General features: G+C 43.0%; 1 protein-coding gene across 3 annotated transcripts in view; it reads left to right on the top strand.

Moving 5' to 3' along the window:
- Positions 1-15,845, top strand: part of LOC126320425 (CUB domain-containing protein 2) — a 1,159,067-nt gene that overhangs the window by 135,667 nt on the left and 1,007,555 nt on the right. For all 3 annotated transcript variants that reach the window (XM_049993929.1, XM_049993913.1, XM_049993920.1), the window contains exon 2: positions 7,701-7,777. The gene's annotated coding sequence lies outside the window, so the exon portion shown is untranslated. The remainder of the gene's footprint in view (positions 1-7,700; positions 7,778-15,845) is intronic.

The raw sequence follows: 15,845 nt of genomic DNA on the forward strand, positions 1-15,845 counted from the left end.
TGATTTTGATTCATAAGCCGAGACGAGGGCTTCCAGTCCCTCACAGTCAGGATCTTTTTCAGACCAAAATTCTTGCGTCGCGTTTCGTGGCGGCGTGTGGCACATCTCTGCTTGCAGGCACTGGGGGGACACCAAAAAATCCAGCAGCTTCACACACGGTATGGAAACGGGCACAACCATTCACGACTGCACATTTTTGCCACTCTGTCTTGTCATTAAATTCTCCCATGTCTACGTACAATATCCACTTGAAAAATGAATGTCTCATTGATGGCTACTGCTTTATACTCACGTGGAGGCATTACGCATGCGGTTGAGCAAGTGACGAGATCGCTGAGTTGTCCGTAATGGCTTAACTATTCAATTTTAGGATCACCGACTGGCGATTTCAAACATACACTACGAAAACAACACCTCCGCCTCAGAGGGCACATGGCTTTTACATCCCGCGAGGGCTGACTGCCAACTTCTCGATTTCGCGATCTCCAAGCCACTCCAATATAAAACACCTAACGTTTGCCATTTCAGTCAATCACCGTTAGTAACACGATTCAGGCCTTTCCATTAGCCCTTTGCTGCCCCCTCTAATAGCACTTTCTGTAAGATGCTTGTAACGGAAGCCGTAGGTTCCGCGTGTGACCGATTCGTCTAAATTTTTAAAGTACTTGAATTGCGTATAATTGAACATTTTAATGGTTTCTTAGGGGGAAAAGTATTTATTTTTGTCTACGAAGATAGCAATTATTAGCTAACGTATTAGCCGTGTTTGCTTTCGAAGGTGTCTAATGCGGTACAAAATTCGATATTTAGGTACTTTAAATCCATGGTTTTGATGACTATGGAGCTACGTAGAGAGAGACCTCCATATCGTCGTTTTACACTGCCACATTGCACGCGACCCGGCCACTGCCTGGAATAGCCATAAAAAATCATCTAATTCGACAATCGGTCTCTTCCCAGAAGGCTTTTCACGCTCAGCTGAGCTGTGCCACTGTTACTATTCTGCTGACTCTAAGGATATTCAGTTGACTTGTTGGTCACGGGTAACCTTCGGGACGTATTGTTAACTATTAGGCAGTTAATTTTATTATGACCCTTTCTCCAAAGCACGAAGGGGATAACGGGGCTCAATGTGCATGTCATATTACCACCTTCAGCTGCTGGTAAAATTCTTTGTTTACAGAACCAGTTTGGGTCGATTGATCTTCATCAGTTTCATAAAAATATTCACAGCCTCATGTTACGCGAAATATAAAATCATTGTTGGCAAATGATAAAAGCTTGAATTAGAAGCCAAAATCAGATCATCATATAAATACACTGATGCGCTAAAGAAACTGGTAAGGCATGCGTATTCAAATACAGAGATGTGTAAACAGGCAGAATGCGGCGCTGCGGTCGGCAACGCATATACAAGACAACAAGTGACTGGAGCAGTTGTTAGATCGCTTACTGCTGCTATAGTCGCAGGTTATCAAGATTTAAGTGAGTTCGAACGTGGTGTCATAGTCGGCGCACGAGGGATGGGACACAGCGATGAAGTGGGGATTTTCCCGTACGACCATTTCATGAATGTACCGTGAATATCAGGAATCCGGTAAACCACCAAATCTCCGACATCGTTGTGGCTGGAATAAGATCCTGAAAGAACGACGACTGTAGAGAATCGTTCAGCGTGACAGTGCAAACATTCCGCAAATTTCCGCAGATTTCACTGCTGGGCCATCGAGTGTCAGCGTGCGAATCATTCAACAAAACATCATCGATATTGGCTTTCGGAGCCGAAGGCCCACTCGTGTACCCTTGATGACTGCACAACACAATGCTTTACGCCTCGCCTGAGCCGTCGACACCGACACTGGACTGTTGATGAGTGGAAGCATGTTACCTGTATCGAGCGGATGGACGTGCACGGGTATGGAGGGAGACAACATCATGAATCCATGGTCCTAGCAAGTCAGCAGGGGACTGTACAAGCTGGTGGAGGCTCTGTAATGGCGTGGGGCGTGTGCAGTTGAAGTGATATGAGACCCCTGGTACATCTAGATACGATTCTGATGGATGACAAGTACTTAAGCATCCTATCTGGTTACCTGCATCCATTCATGTTCATTGTGAATTCCGACGGACTTGAGCAATTCCACCACGATAATGCGACGCCCCACACGTTCATAATTGCTACAGAGTGGCTCCAGGAACACTCTTCTGAGTTTAAACACTTTCGCTACCCACCAGACTCCCCTGATATGAACATTACTGAACAAACTTGGATGCCTTGCAACGTGCTGTTCAGAAGGGATCTCCACACACCTCGTACTCTTACGGATCTATGGAATCCCAGCAGGATTCACGGTGCCAGTTCCCTCCAGCACTACATCAGACATTAGTCGAGTCCATGCCACGTCGTGTTGCGGCACTCCTGCGTACTCGCAGGGCCCTACACGATACTTGGCTGGTGTAGAAATTTCTTTGGCTTTTCAGTGTACATTGACGATGTCATTTATACTACACAGTACTTAAAAATATGATAACTGTGTCTAATTCTTGATTTTATCGTTTGATGATTTTGTATTTCGCATAACATTAAGCTGTGAATACTCTTATGAACCTGGCAATGGTTAGTCGATCGAATCTGGCAGTGTAAGTAAAGAGTTTTACCCCCGTCCAAGGCAGTAATATAACATTTACCAAACGGCAATAATTTCAGCACAGAAAAAATGATATTTCTCTGAATAATCAGTTCACTGTCTAACTGATAGTTTTATCCTCATTACTGGTATAATCTTATGGTACGACCGTCCCTCTATAAAAGATACTAATTCTACCAAGATTTGCGGTCACCAGCTGTGAAGTGGTAATTTAACGTTCATATCTCAGAAGCAGTTTTACTGTTACTGAAATGCAGTTATTTTGTTGTTCAAATGGTTCAAATGGCTCTGAGCACCATGGGACTCAACATCTGAGGTCATAAGTCCCCTAGAACTTAGAACTACTTAAACCTAACCAACCTAAGGACATCACACACATCCATGCTCGAGGTAGGATTCGAACCTGCGACCGTAGCTGTCGCGCGGTTCTATTTTGTTGTAATTAACTATCCGCGTTCTACTTGAAATCAAGATGGATGAAAGCTATGAGATTAAGACGCGGGTCAATGGCTACCTTCTTTAAAATTTGCAGTTACAGATTGATGAAAAATGAAATAACTGGCAAAATATGTAAATTAGTCTCAACACCAATATTATCAATTAAGTTAACAATGCGACCAGACGACTTCACAGATCTACAATGAGATTTAAAGCCGTCTTTTCCGGAAAATGAGCTAAAGTTAAAATTTCGACAACTTTCCATCGGCGTGATTCTGGAAAATTGATACCACCTTTCGACCGTTTAGTTTTACACTATGACAAGGAAATAGGATTTCTGTTTATGATATTAGAAGAGTGGATTTAAGAAAGAATTTTAAATAACAAATTCTGTTCCGTAATGAAGTTGGAAGTTTGAGCTGTAATATTCAGTACAGTACTACCCACACAGAAAAGTTCTTACCTTGTTTGTCGTAGCTGTTGTGATTGCTGAATGATAATTGGCTAGTCTCTTCATGCTTCCTTTGAGATGATATTAATTTATTACTACTACGTCGCTTGTCTTAGCGACTTTGCTTGATGTAGGATTGACTCAAAATTCCATCATAGATTAATGTTGAATAATCTTGGTTTTCAAAGTTTACAATTTCGGGAGACGACTTTGCAATGTGAATGCTGCTACCACTCCAAATTTCACTGGATTGTGCACAACTTTGGCACTCATAAAGTATTCAAATCACCAGACATGACACAACTCGTCAGGACACCGTGCTACCCTGCCTGCTACTGTTATCTTTTATTTCTTTCAGCGCCTGTCTTTGCCAATGCCATCCACAGGAAGTGGGTTGAAAACCCAGTGTGAATCCCCTTCTTTCTTATTAACTTTCGTACATTTTCAAATAACCTCTCAATATGACAAACCTTATAACTATTGTAAATATTCATTACTAAGGTCTTATTTTATTTAACAGATACTAATTACCTTATTTTCTTTTACAAGGAGACCGTTAATATCGTTTGCAAAACTTTTATGGTTACAGTTTAGTGGAAAAATTTTAATAATTTCCAGTACAGTAAGATTTAAGTTCTTATGTTAGATGCTGCTTCCCGTCAGAACTATCAGAAGTTTATTTCCAACAGGTGTTGGAAAACACTTCCGTCCTGAGAAAATTACGCTTTCTTCACAACTGCACAGCAGTCCCCAACCACAACCAATTTAGAAGAATTGTGGATAGCTGCCCCCTTATTTCTAGGCAAACGAAAGATGAGTGTTATCTTTATCTATTAGACCGGGAATTATAATTAAACTGTGTTCCGAGTGCTGCAGTGCCGGACATTGAAACACAGCACTCAAGTTCATTAATCGGTGCGCTCTTGGAGTATGCCAAAAAAATAATAGTTCCACTTTCTACCACTCGGAGCAAATATAGTTCTATAAGCCATTAGAAGGTGGCGTACATACAGGAAAAGGGGAGGAACCAACACCTGATAACGGTGGTTCAGGACGTTTATTACGATATGGCTACAACTTACAGCATGTGTTCAGTACGCTCTCCCCACTCATCAAAAGGTTACATTCGTAACATGGTTTGGTGGACTGTTGCACGCTGCATATCCTGTGCAATCAGAGCGATATGTCGTCGTATGCAACCCTTCAGATCAGGAAGAGTCCGGATACAGTCCTGATAGACGCGATCTATCAATCAGAAGTCACATCGATTCAGGTCGCGGGATGTGGAAGGCTAAACGTCCTGAAATTACCTAGAGATGATGAGGCAGTTACGAAGGTTTTTCGAAGCAAATCTTTCACCTGGCAAGCGACATGTGATGTCGCCCCATCTTGCGTGATAATAGCGGTGTGGACACAGTTGCATTTTTGCAAAGCTGGAATCATGTGTTGCACTAAAAGGTCCTTATAAAGTGCAGATTTCACTAAACAGGTAACAGGCCCAAGAAGTGTCATCGCCTCGAAGAAAAACGGACTGAGAATGAAGGATCTTGTGAAACCACACCACACAGTCACATAAGATGAGTACAGTGGGCGTTCTTGGATAGGCTGTGCCGGAAACCCCATTCGTGACAGTTCTGTACATTCACGGCGGCATCATCCAGAGCAAAAATTGCCTCCAGAATAAGATTCTCACTCTGCAGCGGAGTGTGTGCTGATATGAAACTTCCTGGGAGATTAAAATTGTGTGCCGGACCGAGACTCGAATTCGGGACCTTTGCCATCCGCGAGCCAGGGCTTTACCGACTTTTTTTTTGTTCATCTCATTTTGTTCTAGATTGTTTCTTGAATTTATTCGGAGCGGTCTTTCTATGACAGCAGTTCAGGTTCTTCGTTGGTCCGTTCCGTTCACTCAGTTTTTTTTTATTGCAGAGAGTAGCTAATCCTCTGACAGAACACTATGAGGTACCGTGCCGCCACCAACTGGCCTACCGAAGGACGATTCTCGACCTTTCTCAAAGCTTCAATTCTGCCAGTAACTCGTCTCCTACCTTACAAACTTTAAAGAAGCTCTTATGCGAAAGGTCCCGAGTTCGAGTCTCGATCTGGCACGCAATTTTAATCTGCCGGGAAGTTTCAGAAAATACCAAGTAATTCCAAATATTCCCTGGCCACATGTCATCCGTTTCCGCGTGACAAAAAACAAAGGGCAAAGTCACGGCGCTGTGCCTATCTCCATTCTGTGCACATTCTGAATCTTGTAGAGATGCCAGTGTAAAACGCGTCTAGAAGTCTTATGAACTGTTGACCAGGGAAGAGAGACTTCCCCTGACGCAGCTGAGGCACTGGCTGCAGAATTTGAAGGATCTAGCGACTATAGCTACAGCAACTTCTTCAACAACTGCCATGGGAATGGGTCTCATCCATCTCCCTGCTGAACCACTTAATTTACTTGTCACTTCAAATTTTTTGACAATATTCTTGAAGACATTTATTGACATTTGGCCTCTTCGGAGCTCTGTTGGCGATATTCCCGCAGTGCAGTGTTGCTGTTGCTGCAGTTATGATAAAACAACTTTACCAGGTCCTTCCTTTTAATAGCAGTTGTCTTTCGTACGGAGAACTTTAACTTCGTAATCCTTAATAACAACTGTCGCTTGACAAAATAAATCAACAAGCAGCGTCCAGTGACAAAAAGCAAACTGAAGTCAAGACGGGAAACATTTCACATTATGACTGCTTACATCGCCACATCTCCACCGTGTGGCAGAATGTGGAGTTACTATTTTCTTCAGCACATTCCACGAATGCATCGATAAATGAATGTTACGAAGTGTTTCAGCATCCTGCGATGTATACATCCCGCACTGCAGTAGTCGGCACACCGTTAAGTTAACTACACGGAAGCGCCGAAGCAACTGGTATAGGCAAACGTATTCAAATACAGAGACATGGAAACAGGCAGAATACAGCGCTGCGGTTGTAAGGCATATATAAGACAACAAGTGTCTCGCGCTGTTGTTAGATCGGTTACTGCTGCTATAGTGGTAGGTTATCAAGATTTAAGTGCGTTTGAACGAGCTGTTATGGTAGGCGCACAGAATCTCCGAGGTAGCGATGAAGTGGCGATTTTCCCGTACGATAATTTCACGAGTGTATCCGGTGAAACATCAAATCTCCGACATCGTTGTGGCCGGAAAAAGATCCTGCAAGAAAGGGACTAACGACGATTGAAAACTATCGTTCAAGGGGACAGAAGTGGAACCCTTTCGCAAATTGCTGCACATTTCAGTGCTGGCCATCACCAAATGTCAGCGTGAAAACCATTCAACGAAACATCATCGATATGGACTTTCGGAGCCGAAGGCCCGTTCGTGTACCCTTGATGAATGCACGACACAAAGCTTGGCGTTCACACCGACTGTTGATGACTGGAAACATATTGCCTGGTCGCACTATTCTCGGATGGGCGTGTACGGGTATGGAGACAAACTCATGAATGCATGGACCCTGCGTATCAGCAGAGGAATGTTCAAGCTTGTGGAGGTTCTGTAATGATGTGGGGCGTGTGCAGTTGGAGGTATATGGGACCCCTGATACGTCTAGATTCGGCTCTGACAGGTGACACGTACGTAAGCTTCCTGTCTGGTCACCTGCATCCATTCATGTCCATTGTTCATTCCCTGCGGATTTGCACCATGATAATGCCACCCCTCACACGTACAGAATTGCTACAGAGTGGCTCCAGGTACACACTTCTGAGTTTAAACACTTCCGCTGGCCACCAAACTCCCCAGACATGAGCATTATTGAGCATATCTGGGATGCCTTGCAACGTGCTGTTCAGAAGAGATCTCCACCCCCTTGCACTCTTACGGATTTATGGAGAACCCTGCAGGATCCATGGTGTCAGTTCGCTCCAGTCCTACCTCAGACATTAGTCGAGTCCATGCCACGTCGTGTTGCGGCACTTTTGCGTGCTCGTGAGGCCCCTACACGGTATTAAACAGCAGTACCAGTTTCTTTGTCTCTTCAGTATACAACCACCTGTACGTTGATGAATCTTGACTGTAATGTAGGAAACAGTTATGGTAACGTGATGTTTACTGTCTGCGCCGCCAGCTGGCCACAGCTGACGCTGATGCTGAGGTGATGGTGTGTTGCAGGTGACGTGGGGCGGAGGCCGCCGCCAGCTGCGCTCTCCTCAGCCGGTCCCGCTCCCGGACTCGACGCGGACGATATGGTGAGTACCACACACACTCTCTCCATCTCTACCAACGCACAGCTAATTACTAGCCTGCTGTTCCTCTTCAAATCTTATTCAGCAACTCTAATTGCCAATGTTCTACGTCAGCAATCCTTACACAAGGTATATTATAACTATTAAAGTGACACAGGTGTAAATACACTATAATAGAGCAGAAAAATCCAATATACACGGGTCCACAAAACGAGTTATTTACGAAGTAACTGACTTCAGTAACAAATATTATCGTAGTTGCTACAAATGTACCTGGAAATGTAAACTTTTCGATTAAGAACCCATCCAGTTCATCAGAAATTTAACCTATGACTTATCTTACCAACAGGAACACTACTGTTTCAGGATTTTGCGTGTTACAAATTACGGTACATTCATGCGTTTTAAAATAGGTGTTGCGCGTCTTGTGATCGCATTTGGGTGAAAGACTGCGAAATGCCGTATCTGCTTCAGCTGGACCAACAGAGAGGCAGACTAGTGCTTAAAATGCGTGATGAAGTTACACGGTGGAATTAATTTTCACGCAATTTGATAGTGAAATTACCGTAGTGTTGAGTCCCAGGTACCGACATTTCCATAATTTTAATATTGGCTAACTTCATAAGAGGGCTCTACTAATTTCGAAATTAAATACGTGCGCACGTAAATGCTGCTTTTATAACAAGTTATTCTGCGTGCACAGATTAATAGAAAACATTACAACGTTTAATAACACACACTTCGATAACATTCAACTAACATATGACATCGATTGGGAGAAAAGGAACTCTAAGTAGTCTGGGAAGGCTATTTCATACGGGTATGTACGACAATAATAAATCACTTTCTAAAAGATTCACTATACGTAATGGTGCAACGTAAATACAGTGATTGCAAGACCGAAAGAAAGAAGAACTACACGTGCACTGCGCATGTGGACTCAATCATGGCGAGCCTGCGTGAATCTAACTGAATCTTTGGTGCGACTTAATCCGCAGCAGCTGATGGAAGATCTGAGCAGACGTGGTGACTGGAGACGAGTTGGTGGAGGTCACCATAATTCAGACTGTCTAACTGTAGTTACCGCCTTCCCCTCCCTCATCTACAAGCCCAACACCGTCCTACCATGTAAGGAAGAGAAGCGAGTTGACACAGTCTAGCCCGTATCAGACAATGAAGTGAACTGAGAAAGTGAACACCACTCCCAGAATCTGCTCCGAGCGGTATTTGTCGCTAAAAACCTTGTCCGCCCATGGCAAGATTTTCCTTGCTTCTTCTGTCAATAACATCTCTATTAGTTTGCAATTTTAGTCACACCATGTAATGTGCAAAATACAGCTTCCAATCCGATGTCTGGCGGCCTGCGCTCTATTGAGAATTCCGTCATGAACAAGTGTTCTTTGGTCGGCCAGTTACTTGTCCTTTAGCATGGAACAATACTACAAAACGGCACTTCTTTCTTTAGGAGTTCTCAAGACGCTTCTATCTGTCCGTGGTTGGTAAAATTCCTCCCATTTTACTGTCATGGCGCCAGAGTTTTACCTCTGCACCTGGTGATGAAGACAATATACAGGAATTCCGCTGTAGGTTTTACTTGCCTTCAGACCGGGAAAGAAGACAGACATCTGTAGAAATACCCCCCACCCCCCATCCCTAACGCGTTTCACGAGCAAAATACAACCTCTACATAAGATCAGAAGAAGAACAAGAAGTTAATCTGACCTTACAATCACTGTCGTTACTATCTTATTAAATGAAGATAGATTTGTTCGATCTGAACATGTTTGTCAAAATGTGATGTACACTTCAGATAAGAGATAATCCGAGACAGCAAAACACAGAGCGTTGAAGTCAGTTGACACTCGAGGCCAAGGCACAGGCGTTGCTTGATCTATCTATCCTGGACCACATGATGTTGTCTCAGTTAAGAAGCAAAATGTGCCGATACCTAGTCATGTATGCAAAACATTCCCTAGACTTACGCATGGGACACATCTGAATGCAATAATGAAAGTTCTGGCCTAAGAAATCGAAGGTACCCTCGATAAAGAACGGTTCTTCGAAAATGTGTGACAAAGTGAGACAACTGTGTGGTACCTGTAACCACACCTACAAAGAGAATAATTGCTTATGTTGTGACCCATGAACAGCATGTGGGCTTAGATCAAATTTTAGCCTAATTAAATGGAGACATCAATAGAAAGTCTACATTTCAGACACGTTTTTAGTAACAAGGACAATATGTCAGAGTGACGTCAGCGGCGGCTGGTAATCATGTACTTGCAGCTATCTCGCAAACGGCTCGTTTGCGAACTAGTGTTTACTGGAACGCTTTTCTACTGTTATCGTACACTTTTAGCTGTGTCATTTTGCGCTGTCATTTGTGATACACGTTATATAACGGATACAAAAAGAGATTAGAGGTTTAAAATATGTATCGTTTTTTTTATATTTGGCGTACAATAACAAAATATTGGCGGAATAATGAAGAATCTCAAACAATGCCGACTGTATTTAAAGAAAAAGCTGTATTTAGAGCTATGGTGTGAAAGCGATACCCGTCATTTGGAGGCGCTGTACTACTTACATAGTCGTCACGACATTCTGTACATATTCCAAAAGCTGTGGGAACGGCCTCTATGGGAAGGAGAGATATAGCAGAGGCCTCGTCTCTGCCTCTGGCCCGGAGCTGCTAAGCAGATCAAGTTTCGATTCTGTGAGGCGTACTTGAACAGCGTAATTGGAAACGCGCTCCACTCCAGTGACCGGAGTCCAGCTTCGAGTCGCAGTCCTGCATATGGTCTGAACTTACCGCAGATCTTCATCTGCCGTTATTTCGCTAAAATCTGACAGTGTGGCATTTTGGCTCACAGTTGTATGAATGTGCGTTGTACGTGCGCAGTTGTTATCAATGGGTGCGCCTTCAGTTATGCGTTCTCCTCATCTTGTATGGGCTGATTAACATGGCACCTGCTGCTGTCTTATTTTTGAATATGGATAGGTCAGCTAGCAGTGGAGGCATCAACAAATACCGAAAGAAAAAATCAGTTGATGTCTAATCAAGAGAACATGGGCACCACGAAAGACACTCATAATTATCTGGCCTCTTGAGATCACTGTAGCAACTGGGGACGATAAATTTACTGCCAGCCACATTCGGTCTTTGCTGGTCAGGATATGTTCCCAGGCCCACCCACCTGTTGAGGAAAGAGCTGCCTACAAAAGAAGTTACGGTGCACTTATTTTATCGAAGGAGAACAGTCCATAGATTTGGCTTGAGCACAAGTACGCAAAAAAATATCAATTTGTAATCTTGTTTTCTACACGCTACAATATCTCATTGGGACTATCTAATCCCCGAGATACATCCATTATGAGTGTTTCTCGTTCAGCGTAGATGATATATGGTGTATTATGTATTGTGTATTAAACTGAGGACCTAGAAACGACGGAGAGGCTTCGTCCCGCCGTAGCCCTCAGTGGTTCACACCCCCTCAAAAAGCCACAGCAGTCCACCCACCCCACCCACACCGAACCCAGGGTTATTGTGCGGTTCGGTCCCAGTGGACCCCCTAGCCCCCCCCCCCCCCCCCCTCCCGGGAACATGTCATACTAATACTAGTGTAACCCCAAATGTTTGTGTGGTAGATTATACGTTACTTCATCATTACAGAAGATTCAAGCACGAAAGTCTTCTTCATACACTCACATTTCTGTGTCATCTTGACATTTAAGCCACATCTCCATTCGCACCAACGATACCTCCAACTCCACTTCAGGAATTTCACCACCTGGCGTAATCAGTGGCACCTCTCGATCAAGCCTGTAAAGGAAGAACCGCCCAAGCTTTCCGTTGCTGAGTCCTCTTCCTAACAGTCCAAAACCGTCCAATTCACCTAAGACACTAAAGTGTTTTACACGTCCCCGTCAGATCCTGACATTCGTTCCTTCCGGCAGAATACCCACCTATTAATCATAGAAATGGATTCTACGATAGACTGAAACTATTTAAATTACTAACCGGCTGAAAATGGGGGTTAAATCGCAGGGCCATCAAGCATACCTACGAGGTCCTTATTCGTCTCGTCCTCATCTATGAAAATGTTGCACTCACCTCCGGCCCTCCCAAGAGCCACCACTTCTTTCACACAGTTGAGCGTCATGCAATTCTCGTCGCTTTCCGCAACCAGTATGCATGATATCTGCCTCAAACTTAACTTACAGCAGCGAAAAAGCTATTCAGAATTGTGCTTTCGTAAACAGATGTCTCAGGTGATGGGCTTATTTGGCTAGGAGACGACACGTCACTGGTAAGACCAACAGGTGTCATTTATTATCTTACAAGGAACCCCTTGACTGCGGGATCGCAAGTTCATTCACCATGTATAGCAGGAGGGCGACAGAAAATGTGTGTCCGGGAGGTGCAGAGATCAGCCTTCTATGCACTTCTATTGAACTTCACAAAATGGACATTCAAGAAAAGTTCAAAACAAACCGCTAACTTGCACCACATACACTGAATGAAAAATAGCGCGCCACAGTGATAATAAAGGTTCGCATCATAAACCCTGAAGGCGAACTCCTTGGGAGTTACGAATCGTGCAGGACGTTCAGCTAGGTATTCACTCTTAAAGAATGCATACCGAATCATAATGGTTTCTATAGTGGAACTTATCGTGAAACTGTCCAGCCTTTAAGTGTAGCTGCAGATAATACGATAATATGTTTTACAGGCACGGAAAAAATAAACATCTTGAGGCTGAATCGGTCCACTGGTTCCATGTGGTATGAACTGCAATGTTACACACTTTTCAGGACGGATAGTCTGCTCTAAAGGACTGTGGTTTTTACACGCAGATCAGGAAGCAGGCAAAAGAATGTTATTTTGACCAGCAATTGGCCAAAATCAGTGCCCATACCATGGTTGTAGTTCTGTTACGCCCATTTTCCCTCTCTTGCTTGCTGTGACGTAAATATTCCCTACTGTCCTTGCAAAATCACGCACACGAGAGAGTAGCGTAGGAGGCAGATCACAGCCAAGCTCTCACAGCACACAATAAATAACTTTCCAGCCCATTTACCATCCAGTTTACCAGTAGGAATAATTGTATACGAATTCGTAAAGGCATCGGTGTTAGCTGATCTTGACACAACTCTCTTGGTACCTCTAATTTCCAGAGTTCCTTTCATATGAAAAAGGGATAACTGTGTTTACGTCATCTACAAATTTTTGGACGATTCCGCAGTTAGCTGTGCAATGTCGAGTTGACGCTTTGTTTCAAATTTTGTTGTCTTACATCTTCCAGTTTTGTAACTCTGCTTGTAGTTATGCAGCCATCCACTGCTTTCTTGAAATTAAAGTTATCTATGTCGCGCGCAGTTTGATGTGTATAACATAATAGGTCACTATCATGGTGATTCTGTAAATTGTATCGAGCATCCCTGAAACACGCAAACATCAGTTTTTGTAACAAGTGTGCCTTGTCCTCTCTTGAACATCCGTACTTTTTCTTAGTGCACCAAGTGGTCATATTGCGGCGGAATTATTCGAAATCTGTTCATATTTTTTTTTTACTGTGCTGCGGATGATCTTCCTGTACGTATTATGTTTAGTGCCCGCTTCTTGGACAATGATTGTACTTTACTACTTTTCGCTGGAGACAGAATTTCTGGCTCCCTGTTCGACAAGGATGATGAATTCCATAGCCTGTTTCAGTTTCACTTTCGCTTGTTAAGCAAGTGTCTCGTCATTGTACTCCTCATGTACATTATCTGCACAGTCGAGTATATATTACACCAAACATTCCACTGACTCATCTTGCAAAAACACTAATATTTCATTTGCCAATTCTTTCTCGGTGTGCGAAATTTCTTGGGTTCCTTTGTGACGAAATGTCAACTTCGGCAACTGTTGTTGTACATATAATACAAAGTTTGCTTTGTTTATCGTTGCCACGGCTCTGCTTTGTATCAACACAACTACCACTGTAGCACTGTTGTGAGTTACTCGTCTACTACGCAATTCAACTACGCTCTATACCCTCATGCTGTGCTCCCATTGGATGCCTTCATTCCCACCCCCTGTTGCCATTAGCAGCCAATATTGTGGCTGTATGATAGACAATATGTGCGGCGCTGAATGCCGTAAACATCATATTTTTTGTTGTTGTGCTTAAACACATTATGTTCAAGTGATGAAAATAAATTTCTTTTATCTGAGACTTATGTGGCCAATAGGCGATAGCTTTTTAGTGGTGGTTAGAATTCGGACATGATGCAATGGACCACAAAAGATCTGTTAGTCACTACTCTGTATCTAAAATAAAGTATATTCTAAAGTATGACGAACTGACGAATATCAGTGAAAATTACATGTCTTGTCAACCGCCGATACATGCATTACCTTCCTGGATAAATAATACAAGTGCTAATATCATGTTCGACTAGCGAGTGACTTTGAGATAAAGATTGAGAGAGAGAGAGAGAGAGAGAGAGAGAGAGAGAGAGAGAGACTGCATAATGTCCAATGCCACACCTCGAGTTCTTTTAGAATTTTTGTATGTGAAGCTGAAATATTACCCTTTGCTTCTCTACATCAAACTTCTTAATCAGATAAGCTTTACGATCTTTACATTAAATTTATTTGCATTGGAGGAGATATTTATCTCTAAATGACTCTATTGTATCGTTCATTGGTTCAAGTTTCCGCTCTTTTATAAAGATTTTTCATTTTGTTTAATTTTGATCATTCTTTAACCACTCTTAGAAACCTCATTTGAGACACGTGAGTCTTATTTTTTGTCATTTGGTAAGGATGCAGGTCTCAATGTCACAGAGTAATATAGGGATTATCATAGTTTTATAAAATTTAACTTTAGTTCCTTTTTAAATTTATTCTTTAAAAGTTGTGTTTACTGTGACACATGTATATTGTAATTTTACACGTTTTTATCTTCCTCTTAATAATCGAGATAATTAAAACATTTGATTTGTTCTATTTTCTTGTCATAAACGACAGTTTTTGGTCTTATATGTTGGAATCCTCTGAGTGCCATTAATTTTATCAGTAGAGATATTAGAATTATATTTCTGCTACAGTACGCTTAGTTGTGTGACTTGTGTGAACTGAGGATGAAGTAAACTGCCTGAAGAGTAGTGAGGCACGCAGAAGGAAGGAGAAAACGAAATCGAAATATACGGGTTGAGAGAGTATGTGTCATTGATTAGAAAATTGAATAAGATTTACGAAGAACTTAATAGTAGGAGCCCTCTGACCAGTATGACGCTGCACATCTTCTGGACTATTCGTATGCACTGATTTGGCTGGGTAAGGTGTCATAAAGCCACTGCACCCTCTATGAGGCCAACGACCACAACTGTTGTAACTGATCCTTGAAATTCTGGATACTGGCACTAGGACGGAACTGATATCACATGAACTATCAGGAACAGATTTTAGGGTCTTTCTGTTCACGGGACCATCAGCACTACGCAGACTGTTCACAGTGACACGTGCCACATGAGGACGAATACTGTCCAGTTGAAAAACGGCACCACGATACCGTTGGACGAGCGGTAGCGTATGAGGACGCATGACGTCTTCGATCACCATTATGCTATCATAGTTCACTTAATCACCACCAGCGAAGTCAAATACAATGGCCCTGGCATCAGGAGTCACCGTTGTGTCTAAAATATAGAAAGAGTTGGACCTCTTCCCAGGTCGCTACCATTAGATCATCTAGGTTAGTGAAGAAACGTGATTCGTCACTGAAGTCAATGCGACGCCATTAATGAGCAGTCCATTCTGCCGCTCACGGCACCTCTTAAACACACAGCCATTCGTGTTGTCGTTTAACGGTGGCCTATGCATGGGATGGTAATTCCCCACTGCTGTTTATTAGACTCCTATCAATTGTGTGAGATGACACAGGATGCACCAGCGAGTCGTTTATTTGCTCTCGGACGGCAGGTGAAGATGCGAAGGAATGACGATGTGCTTGGTGCACCGCATGGCGATCCTCACTTATGGTAGTCAGGCGTGATCAACAGGAACCTTGACGACGAGTAC

The sequence above is a fragment of the Schistocerca gregaria genome, chromosome 2 (assembly GCF_023897955.1).
Source record: "Schistocerca gregaria isolate iqSchGreg1 chromosome 2, iqSchGreg1.2, whole genome shotgun sequence".
NCBI classification, from domain to species: Eukaryota; Metazoa; Arthropoda; class Insecta; order Orthoptera; family Acrididae; genus Schistocerca; species Schistocerca gregaria.